At 45.0% G+C, this 10,940-nt stretch overlaps 1 pseudogene; it reads left to right on the top strand.

Annotated features, from left to right (window-relative positions):
* Positions 1–266: 266 nt before the first annotated feature.
* Positions 267–1,989, top strand: LOC118642379 (annotated as a pseudogene).
* Positions 1,990–10,940: the final 8,951 nt, after the last annotated feature.

The raw sequence follows: 10,940 nt of genomic DNA, 5'->3' as shown, positions 1-10,940 counted from the left end.
TTTAGAGAAAAAGAACAAATAAAATAAAAAACTACAGAAAAATTAGAAAAGAAAAATTGAGAAAAAGAAAATTTAAAAATTCCAAAGAATAAAATGAGAAAAAGAAAGTAAAGACAAAAGAAAAAAAATAAAATGAAAAAAAAGGAGATAACAAGTTAATTGTTTGAAGTTTGACAGTTGAGCACAAATTGGCTTCCTGAACTATAAGGACAAAAAAGCTCAGCCCGGCCAGGAACTTCTATAGGAGTTTTTGTGATTCCATCACAATGGCGCCTGGTAGGGCCAGAACAAGATACACACCAATCACAGTGGTTTTCTCTGTTTTTGGAATCAAAACTCTTCTATTCTTAAACAACAACAACAACAACAACAGCAACAAAAACAAAAAGACTCCAAAGAGCTTTTTGCTTATGTGGGATATTAAAGATTAATATTTACTTTATTAGAAATGAAAATCTGTAGGATATTACAGTTTTTTCATTTATAATTTGAAAATCTGTAATAATTTTTGTCTTTTAAAGATCTTATAGTGGCTACGCTTAAAATATTCAGTTCCTTTTTTAAAAACTCCGACTGGTCCCCCAAAATGATGTTACAACTTGCCCAGCTGGTGTGGCTCAGTGGACCGAGCATCGTCCTATGGACTGAGAGGTCCTGGTTTGATTCCTGGTCAGGGTACATGACCGGGTTGTGGGCTCGATCCCCTGTAGGGGGCGTGCAGGAGGCAGTTGATTGATGTTTCTCTCTCAATCAATGTTTCTATCTCTCTCTCTAAAAAAAAAAAATTTTAAAAAAGAGATTTAAAAAAAAAAATGATGCTACAACTTAACTGTTATTACAATATTATAGGAAAATGTTCTGTTGCATTAGATAAGGTACATTATTAACATCTATAAAGCTGAGAGGAGGTAGCTTTCATCATAGTTTTGCCAACAAAATCATGAGTAGATTTCTCACCATAAATCTTGGAGACCAGAGGGCAGTAGATTGGTGTATTCAACATGCTAAAGGAAAAAAAAAGCTATCAACCAAGAAGTCTATATCTGGCAAAAATCTGAAAATGAGGGAGACATTAAGATATTCCAAGATGAAACAAAGCTGAGAGAGTTCTTTACCACAGACCTGCCTGGCACAAAGGGCATTCTTCAGGTTGGAGTGCAAGGACCCTGGACAGCAACTCAAAGCCTTATGAAGCATCTCTGCTAAAAGTAAATGCATGGACAGTTATAAAAAGTAGTATTATTATAACTTTGTAGCTCTACTTTTTGTGTTCTACTTGATTTAAGAGACTAATGTAATCTCTTCCACCGTGTCAGATACCACCAGCAGTCTGCCACCATGAATCGGGGGCTCACCTGACTTTTCTGGCACCCTGATCTCCAGCCTCCAGAACTCCCAGAAGATACAAGATCTGACACTGTGGACCAGCCAAGTGGGTCAGCAACTCCACTGAGTCAGTGCCCTGGGATTCTACCATCAAGAGCGGTTTTACCAGGCTGAACAGCTACTTTCAAGGAAAAAACAAGAAAGACATGAAGATAAAGACGACAGCTGCAATGCTGAGCTGTGTGGAGCTGGGTTCAGGTCCTTCGAGTGCGTCGCCATCCCCATCGCCTGTTTATCCCCTCCGAGCAGTAATCTGATCTCCCCAGGCCTCAGAGTCAGATGTCTTCACTGAAGACAGAGCCCAGATGACTGTATTTGTACATCTTTCAATGGATTCTCTAGTGCCCACAAGATTCAAGAACAACTTTGACATCAGCAAGCATTTTGAGGGAAGAAGGAAAAGTTTTGGATGAAAAGGTTTACTACAATGCAGGCCGCAACAGTCCTTTCAATTTGCTTAATGGAAATAATGGAATGTGGTTGAGTCACACAAGTGAACCCTCCAAAGAAAATGAGAAAATGAAAAGAAGTAGCATTGCCAGGAGCTCAACTATGTTTAATATAGACACCAACATACCTATAAGCAAAAGATCCAGGCTATGAATGATATATGGGAGGTATGACAAAGTGATGGCCACGTACCTGATTCTGAGCACCAAAAACCCAAGGTGGAGGCCGCACCATCACAGTAAGGCTCTTCCCTTACCTGGGCTTCCATAGCTGCAGTCCTTCCCAACCTGCAAGTTTCGGCCAGAAGGCCAAAGGGCCTGCCAGTGCTCCAGTCACCTGGAGTTGAGGACTGCCAAGACCCCCACGAGGCTCCCCCCCCCCCCCAGCCCCATAGCAGCAGCAGCTGCAGAACCCCACAGGGCGCCAACAAGGAAAACTTCCTACTTGCTGGGCCGCCTGATGGTGTGATCCCAGGTTCTTCCGGCCACAGCCAGGGCTGGCAGGGCCTGGCTAGGAGGTTCTTGAACTTTATTGTTAAGACACCTTTGCTGTAGATGGTCCACCAAGAAGCAGCACGTTAACCGGACCCAAGTAAAGTCAATGTCATGTTATAAATTGTGAATGGTCAAGGCAGGGCCGGAATGAAAGGTTGTGGGTCAGGCTGTACTCCCTGCATTTTAAATGCTAAGCTAGGTGATGCTGAGCTCTAGGGAAGCTGACAATGTGGTGCAGTAGATCAGCCAGAGGCTGGATACAAACAGCTGCAGGTGGGAGGGAAGCAAGAAGTACACGCTGTGTATGAAGAAGTACACGCTGTGTGTGAAGGGCTCCAGCAGATGATGGAGGGAATCAAACCTGGAGGGTCCCCGGCATCTCTGTGGCTTTTAGAAGCATTGCACCCAAAATGCCTGGTGAGCTTGGAGGATGGCCTGGAGCCCCCTGAGAGACAAAAGGTGAGACCACCCTCACTGGGTACACCCTCCACCCCTACTTGGGTGAAACTTCAGAGACTGAACTGTTTGAGCCTGGGCCCTTCTCCCCACCCCTGCTCTTCTTCCATGTTTGTGGGGGAGGCAGTGGTTCTGATTAAAGGACTGCATTCTTGCAAATCTCATAATTGACTAGATGCTCCAGAAAGATGTATCGAATACTCTGCTTTGCATCCTCTCGGCACAGAACTGGGGCTGTGTGTCCTCCAGCTTGAGAAGCATGTAGTGATGTAGTGCATGGACTTAATCGGAACAATTAATGGAAAAATGACAAGAGAATTACTAACAGGAACTCCCAACAGCAATGGATGTAGTTCCAAAGGGAAAGGCTGTGAGTCGTAAGTTCCAGAGGAGGGGACACGCCACACCACGCAGGGCCACTCAGGGAAGAACCAGGGTCGGTCAGGACGTGGAGAAAACTGTGTCTCCTTCCTTTTCCTCCCTCTGTGGCATCTCCCCAACAGGTCCTGGGGAAACCAAACTCCTGTCAGTGTGGACACACCCCACATGCTACTGAAGCTGTGGAGGCACCTCTCTGGCCATACAGAATCTCTTTTAAGAAAAGAGATAATTAATCAACACAGCTAAGCATAGGTGATAGGAAGCTTAATAAGAACAGCTACCACTTATGAGAACTTTTCTCATGCCGGCACTTTACAAATATCTGAAAAATGACACATCTACATGGTATAAAGCCTGTCCACCCCTCCACCACCAAATTCTACTCAGGACTAGATAGAAAAAATGATCTTGGAGTGGTTGTCGATGGTAGTTTTCCCTTCATGACGGCACTTCTGGTGTTCATGGCCCTTGCTTTAATCTCCTGTGTTAAGTAAAAACTTATAGTACTCTATACATTAGCTCACAGTCTACGGAGTTATTTCTATGTAGTTCTCACAATTCTATTATAGGTCTTATAGTTCCAAAAGGTTTGCCCCTCATGGGCTTTGCAGGGTGGGCTGGGGGCGAGTTGGCGGTCCCAGTCCCTGTCATGTCCTTTACCCTTGTGGTCATACATTTGCTAGAAATTGTTGATCCAAGCCACTGTCTTCTTAAGAGATCCCCATGGGATCAATGGCATATATTTACTGTGCTGCTGGTGTTGCCTAAAGCATAATAGGATTTCTTATTCTTCCTTCAGAACTAGTATTATGAGCCTCACACATTTAAAAATTCATCCTCTTTTGAATGAGGATGAAAGAAGTTCATGGTCATTTTGGGTGAAGATGTGTTTGCCACAAGCACATTCTCCACGTTATTTAGCAACTTGAGCTGTGAATTTTATTCAGCTGTTCTCATCCATCCAATTCTTTAAAGAAAGTAATTTTCCATTAGTGAGGGTAGACGAATATATGCTACAAGCCTTGATGGTAACTGTAAGAAATAATTTCCAAAATGTTTTGTGGGTCAGCATATACTGTCGTGAGTAGCACATAGCCACACAAACAGGCTACTTTGAAGATTATGTGTTTGTTGATAAAATGCACAACTTTATACCATGAATGAGGAGGTGTAAGTGCATAACAGATAAACCTGCTGTGTTTGGGCCAGGACGTGCCAGGGCCAGGAAGCAAGTAGAATGTGTGGAATGATTGTCTGAGGTTATTAGTAAGCAATGGCTTTGGGGGAAGGGGACACAGAGAAAGAAGATGGGGCAGAGCAATTGTCACCTCTTAGGACATAGAATACCTGGGAATAGTTCTGGTGACTTGCCAGCATAGCTGCAAATTTGCAGAAGAAATCAATCCCACCAACACCTGGGTCTTCGACCTCTAGCCTCCAGATTGTGAGAAAATAACATTTCTGTGGTACTTCGTGGCAGCAGCCTTAGAGGACTACTACAGGGATTGTATACAGAGCCGTGTACAGGAGAGGCCGTTGGCATGGTGCACAGCCTCTGGAGTCCGCTTTCCTTGGGTTAGGTCCTAGACACCCCGCCTACAAGTGTGTAACCCTGAGCAAGGTACTTAACTTCTCTACACTTGGGTTTCTTATGTAAGCAGGGATAGTAACACCTACTCTAGAGAAAATTTGGGTGATTTATTTACTATCACTTAACATAGTTACTATGTACTGGATGCTACTCTAAACACTTTGCAAATATTAAGTGTGAATGAAATGGGAGTAATGTAGGTAATGTGTTCAATATAATGGCAAGCATATAGTTAGTGTGCAACAAATATGTGTCATTATTATTATTATTAATATGTGCTCTATAAGAAATACTTTTTTTTTTTTCCTAGAAAAATCCACAGATATTTCTCCAGGCAATTGAGACTATTCTTTAGCAACTACTGCTGTCTGATAATTTAAGAACAGTATGTCAATGATTGAAAATTCTGTCAGTATTTTATTGGAAACTATTTTCCTAATAAATGTGTAATTTTAAATGATTTGCTATATTTATTTTCTTTAATAGTTTTTTTTTTCATTTATTGATTTTAGAGAGAGTGGAATGGAGAGGGAGAGAGAGGTAGAAGCATCAATGAGAGAGAACATCGATTGGCTGCCTCCAGCACATCCCCTTCTGGGGATCTGGCCCACATCCTGGGCATGTGTCCTGACTGGGAATTGAACCGGCAACCTTTTGGTGCATGGGTCGATGCTCAACCACTGAGCCACACCAGCCGGACTAAACTCTGATCTTTATAGTGTCTCAGGGATCATTTCAATATGAACACATATTTGAATTACACATATATCAATGGGAATTTAATTTTATTTGCAAAAAAAGTCTACACATACACTTTAGCATTGCATAAAGAAAGGCTCTTCTCTACACCAACAGATAATGTTTTATATTCCACAAACTGAAGAAAAATTTGGTGCAGTTCCACAGATAGGCACTAGGCGGCACCCTTGTAAGGCAAATTCAGGCTTCCCTACTAAAAATAAGTCTGAGTTTTACTGGTAAAGTGTAGTCGTTCTAAGTTGATTCTCTCCTTTAGTAGTAAGATATTCAACCTGCTAAGCATGAGAAATGGAGAAGAAATGATTTATTCAGATACTCTCAAAGAGACATTACAGGGAGCAATCTTAAAAACCCTATGCATGTAGGACTTAATGGGGTACCATATTTTGTGGAGTGGGCCCAGAAACAAGAAATCATCAAGCACTTTGATGGAAGTGGGTAGTACTCAATCCTTTGTTGAATATTTTAAGATTAGCACTTATAGGCATATCTTTGAAGTAATTTTTCTTGTTTCCAGTTTGTGTTTCCTCAGTCAACGGATGCTGTTTGGATGGTACAGAGAACCGAGTGGGAGAGAGCACCTAGCAGTGCAGTTTGAGACTTTGTATTCGTTCTCACCTCCATGCACTGCATCAGCACCCCCTATTTTCAGAATAATTTAGTGCTGTCTATTGAAGAGTGTGTTGGTTCAGGAGACCTAGTCTTTGCCCCACCTCACCCATTGAGCAATGTGTCTTAGGGACCTTGAGGCTGAGCTTGCAGGAGAGAGGCATTCATTTCAACTTTCCTTCTCTCCCACTGATTCTTCACCCATGGCTGCTCTCCCTCCCCACTCTCCTGCCTGCCTCTCGGATACGTCTCAGACTGTCTTCTGCAGTCAAAGGAATGGACTTTTGTTTGTCTGATTTTTATTAATGACCATGGAAAGATGTTACATATTTTAAAGAGGTAAGGGGAAGAAGGAAATCTTACTAAAACAGTCAAACTAGTTCTTAGTCAATCTGCTCTACTAGGGTCTCCTGTAGTTTAGGTATAGGTATTTTGATGTTAAGAAAGAACCTGTCTTGGTTGGATGACATTTTCTATCGTTATCCTCTCTGCACAGGATGCTAGGTCTATTTTCTACCCTTAGTGTTTGTTTTCTAGCCATCATCTATCCACCCCCTCACCCCCTTTACCCCCCTCATCCCCTTCATCCCCCTCACCCTGGCTCCTTTCTCAGTTGGTAAATGTGCCTCAGCGGACCTGATACAATCAGTGCTCCAGGTGAGGCCTTTTTGAATCTGAGACAGGGTTTCTGACTTTCTCATTTTAACTCTACACTCTACTTTCTGATTAAGTATTATAGTTCCTTCCTCACCAAGTTGATCACCAACAGACACACAACACTCACCTTTCCAGAACCAAAATAAAAATAAAATAGGAAAAAATATACAGATGTGCATTGCAAAGAATAATTTCAGAATTTGTAAAAGTAGTACTGGAACACTGACCAAAGTTCTGCTCTTCTCCAGCTGGGGCGGACTGACCTGGTCAGTGCCTTGCCCCCCCTCCCCGCTCCTGTAATCCTGTGCTGATCTCAGTCTGTGGGAGTGTCCGGGAAGACAGGACATGGATCACAGCAAACGGAATTGCTTCATTGCTTCTGGTTGTTGCTTCTTTAGCTAGAGAAGATGAGGCTTAGTAATGTTCAGGTGACAAAAAAATGTGCCCCACCTTCATGCCTTATCCCCGAGTTTTGGTGACAGTAGGCACCGGCGCCAATCCCCTCTCTTTCGTCTGAGTAGGTGCTTGCAATTTGAGCCCGTTTTTTGGTCCAGGCATTGCTTTTAGGAGACCCTGTTAATATGCGAATGTCTACGAGGAGGCAGTGATTCTCGTTTTCACCTGTTAACAGGTTAGCTGATCAGAAAAACTTTCTGACAGAGAACAAGGTCCTGGGAGAAATACACCTTCAGAGACTGCGTTCTGACGGAGAAAGGGAGACCCTTCTGGGCGTGGGTCTTGCTTAGGAAGAAGACAGGCTCAGAAGGAAACGGCACAATTGGGTCTGGGCACCGAGAGGGTCAAGTAAACCCTGACAGGGGATAGGCTGGGGTCAAAGGCAAATCCTATGAGCCGCACGGCCTGCCTGGTTCCGTCTCAGACGCCCAGGCAGCTCCCGGGCCGCGGTGTGGCCCCGCAAATACTCAGCCCACAGCGCAGGCTCTGGATTCCCTTTCAGGCTCATGCTCCCATAAACCTCAGACTCATTTTGGTCCCTCCCTTGAATTCCAGCGAGGATAGTGTTCATCAGTATTTTAAAATGCTCTCGTGTACGCCACCTCGCAATTTGGATGCGGCAATGAAGTGGAGGCTGGCGAGGCAGCCCCTGGGCCTGCTGAGGGGCCCTTGGCGCCCTGGGTACCCGTGCCTCGCCCAGAGGGACCCGCTGAGCCTCACCTGGGCTTTCCACCTGGGGACGTTTCACGTGCAATTCCCTCCACAGAGCCCAAGCTCATCCACGGGTTAGTTTTCTTTGCAATTCTGACTGTCACAGCTGTGCAACTCATCGGGTCCTGGGGCTCTTGACTGGGAAGGACTTCTCCTGGGAGGTCAAGGAGAGTTTAATTAGAAAATGATCCTCTTGCCTACGGTGGTGATTATCATACTTTATCAAGGGGTGCAGTCTTGACCCCAGTCTGCTCCCCGTTTTCAGTGCTTGGCCAGAAAGGCCAGTCATCTAATTCCCATCGCTGACAGCAGCTGCCTGACTGCTCTCCCGCGGTTTGACATGAAAAAGCGCCTCTCTCCCCACCCCCACCCCTTTAGCTAAAGTAAATGGTTCTGTGTAAAGGCTTTAAAACCCCTCCGCAGCTCTTCAGGTAAGGAGAGAGGTGGGGAGGGAGAGAGGGGCGGAGAGGGAGAGAGTTTTTAGTGAGGGTTTTATTAGCATGTACCAGAAAATAGGGCCCTAGAAGCACATCCTCTCCAGGTGCCTCTAAGGTCACTGCTGTTGAAGTGTGTAGAGCCAGTGGCTTAGAATGCTTTCTTCTGAATAAATGTAGTCAGCTGGAGGCTACACATTTTTAAAAGATGCAGCTTGTATGTTTAAAGATTAAGCTGGGCAGAGCAGGGGAGAGTACAGGGGCTGTGGATCTGGGAACCGGCAGTCACAGGTCCTGCCTCAATCTCGCTTTTGTGACTTGGAGGCCATGTGCAATGGCTTCGACTTAAAAAATTTTTTAAAAATAGATTATGGACACTATTGTTGCAAAGAGACTGCCTGGTTGTGGGCTCAGGCTGAATTCCATGAACAGCAACATAACATCAAGAGATGCATTCTCTGCCCTGGAGACAGGAGAGGGACCCACAGGGCGGGAAGGGCCCCCTGGGGCTGCCCCCCAGGGGCCACTGAGAAAGTCCTTCTCTTTCTCCTTGTGCTCCACAATCCCATTGTAACACGTCTCCAGGTTCACAATGTACCCCACACAATTGTGTTACCTTAACATAGTTCTTTCCAAAACGTAAAAAGAGGTTGGGGATCTGTTCGCAGGATATAATTTGTTCTACATTTCTTGATGTTCTGGACAGCTGTGTATCAGGACAAGGCCTTCAATTAAAATGAAGATTCCAAATTTCTGTCATCCTGTGCTGTAGTTAGGGTGTCCCTTTTCAAGGACAGAATTAGCAGTCGTCAAGGTAGCACGTTTTCGGAAGGAGAGGCTCCCTGACTAAAAATACCTAAAAATATCTTCTTACCCCCCTCCCCATTATAGAATCTTTCATGTGGGCAAAGGAATTGCTCACTCCAGATCCTCTTCTTCGAAATTCTTAAACCTTTGAGAGGTAAAAGACATGTAGCTATTCATTAACACTGTAGTCTGAAATAGTTGTGCTAATAGCTTTCTAGTGGTAGCTAGGTGAGGGCTTATAGGGAAAGGGGAAAGTTATAGGTTAGTTGGTGTTGGGGCTTGGGAAAGTGACCTGTTGATGATAGAGGCAGTGGTTTGGGACATGACCCAGAACTGGCTGCACAGTCACAGACTGTTACTGTCATATAAGCAGGACACAGGAAAAGCTTAAAACGCATGCGCCACGCACTGTGTCGTGCACCACCCGGTGCAGAGTATCCCGCCACACGAGTCCATAAAAGCCCTTTGCTGTACTGAATAAAGCTGCAATTACTGCCGCTGCCGCTACTGAGAATAAAGCTGCTGCTGGGAATAAAGATGCTGCTGCTGTTTGTTGACTCCTCCTGACGTCGGCTCCGCGTGTTTGCTTTACCTGGGGTACCTCACTGTCGAAACCCCCCTTGAAACTCCCGGTCTCTGACAGTTGGTGCGTGTGTGTTGGGGGAGTGGGAGAAGATGAGGAGGGTCCTGAGTACTTGGGTTGGGCGGTGAGTTGCTCAAAGACAATTTCTTCCTCTGCTGGTTTTCCTCAGAGCACTTTCTGCAGCATCCCACCTGCCAGGGGTCACAGGCTGTTGTGGTCTTCTCGACTCTAATGCTAACCCAGTTATTGAGCAATGCAGCCCAGTAATTAAAGCCCGATTCCACTGTACCTACTCTCTCTCCCTGGTTTAAAATGACCTTAGAGCTTACTAATTGTGTTATCTTGCTATGGCTTTTCATCTTTTTTTCTTGTAAATGTAGCAGCTATTTTTGTTTTTGTTTTTTGTTTCTGTAAATGTAGAAGCTTTTTTGGGCGTGGTGGAGGGGTTTCAGAAAAATCTCACATTTATGAAAGACTAATTTTTTTCTTAATCTTTTCCTTGGAGTAGTTTCTTAATGCAGGAATCCAGGCCCCACAGGGGCTGCTATTAGCTGGTACCCGCAGCATCCAGCATGGCCCTGTCAGTTGTTTAAAAGGTTGGTGAACTTTTTATACTGGTTGGAGTTAGATGCTTCCGTGAAGCTCCTGACAGCTCCCCCAGCCTCTCATCTAGAAGCCCCCTTTCCCCACATCTAATAACATAAAGGTTAATACCTGGTCCCACAGGCAGCCTGCTCCCGCTATCCTGCCATAGAAGCTTCTTGGGGGTGGTATGTTGTGACCCCCCCTTCCTTGCTAAACATTATTTTTTAAATGCCAGTCCCATCATAATCCAGGAGTCTGCAAACCTGGCCTGTGGGCAAATCGAGCCACCTCCCTATTTTTGTAAAAGGGTTGTTGGGCAGAGCCACGCCCAGCGGTTGCCTTCAAGCTGGGGGCAGAGTCATTGCAGCTGAGGCCCCAAGGCCCACACAGCCTGAAATATTGATTATCTGGCCCTTTGCAGAAAAAGTTTGCCCACCTCTGCTAATCCATCCCTCAGACTGGCAGCAGGGCCGAGGCATTTGCTTGCCGACTGTTCTGTAGACTTGGCACCAACACCTGGTCAAGGAACCTCTTACTTTCCTGACTTTGTTTCCTCCCTCGGCCCCCCTTGCTGTGTGTCC

Source organism: Molossus molossus, unplaced genomic scaffold (assembly GCF_014108415.1).
Source record: "Molossus molossus isolate mMolMol1 unplaced genomic scaffold, mMolMol1.p scaffold_m16_p_1, whole genome shotgun sequence".
Lineage (NCBI taxonomy): Eukaryota > Metazoa > Chordata > Mammalia > Chiroptera > Molossidae > Molossus > Molossus molossus.
The sequence above is the reverse complement of the archived record's forward strand: the minus strand, read 5'-3'. Positions and strand labels throughout refer to the sequence as shown.